This window comes from Neopelma chrysocephalum, unplaced genomic scaffold (assembly GCF_003984885.1).
Source record: "Neopelma chrysocephalum unplaced genomic scaffold, ASM398488v2 Primary Assembly neopelma1_77, whole genome shotgun sequence".
Lineage (NCBI taxonomy): Eukaryota > Metazoa > Chordata > Aves > Passeriformes > Pipridae > Neopelma > Neopelma chrysocephalum.
The window spans coordinates 7951548-7952333 of NW_020897738.1; the positions used below are offsets into that span (position 1 = coordinate 7951548).

General features: G+C 55.7%; 1 protein-coding gene across 1 annotated transcript in view; it reads left to right on the plus strand.

The window, feature by feature from the left end:
• Positions 1–681: 681 nt before the first annotated feature.
• Positions 682–786, plus strand: part of ANKLE2 (ankyrin repeat and LEM domain containing 2) — a 17068-nt gene continuing 16963 nt past the window's right edge. The window contains exon 1 of the mRNA XM_027689598.1: positions 682–743. The gene's annotated coding sequence lies outside the window, so the exon portion shown is untranslated. The remainder of the gene's footprint in view (positions 744–786) is intronic.

Consider the following 786-nt stretch of genomic DNA (forward strand, 5'->3'; position numbering starts at 1 on the left):
CATGTTGTTTTCCTTTAAGAGTTACCATCTTCGATTTGGTTTTGGGCAGTAATTTTTATGTTTATTGATTTTTTCACTGTTTTCACTGTTTTTTCACACATCTAAGCTTCCTTGTGCTTGCATTTGTATTGCATTTATTTTTTTCCCAGTCAGCTGAACGCATCAGGGAAAAACTCAATTCCCTGGCCTGAGTGTACAAATTGGAACAATGCAGAAATGTCATCTTGATTCTAATTTAGCCAATTGCACTGATGAGGAGAGAAATTATTCTGACTTGCTCGCAATATTTGTGTGAGTTAAAGGGATGTTATTTTCTTCTTTAAGGACAGGCACTTAACCCAGCACGTGATCGCGCTGCTCGTCCTGCAGGTACGTGAGGCAGGAATGTTGTGCCTGAGGGGATGGCCGGTTCCTATCTGTGAAGGGACTGCTTCCCTTCTCCTGCATTAGGGGCTTCCTTCTTCATGGCTTTCCCTCTCTGCCGGTTTATCCGGGACTACGGCAGCATTTCAACGCTTGGGCTGAGCCCTCCTTTCTGAGGAGGCCTCTCAAAGTGCCAGTGCGGAGCCGCGGGCCGGCCGAGGGACGAGCGGCTGCAGTTCGGGCCGTGCCCGCCAGGCCCGGGAGCTCCGGGCGCCCTCAGCGCCGCCGAGGGCAGCCCGGCCCCGCTCGGAGCCTCCGCCGCGTGTCCCGCCGGAGCGGCAGCAGCGCCTCGGCTCCCCAGGGCCCTGCCCGCTGTCCCGGTGAGGCGCGAGGAGGCGGCCGGGCCCCGTCAGCGCCGGGCGG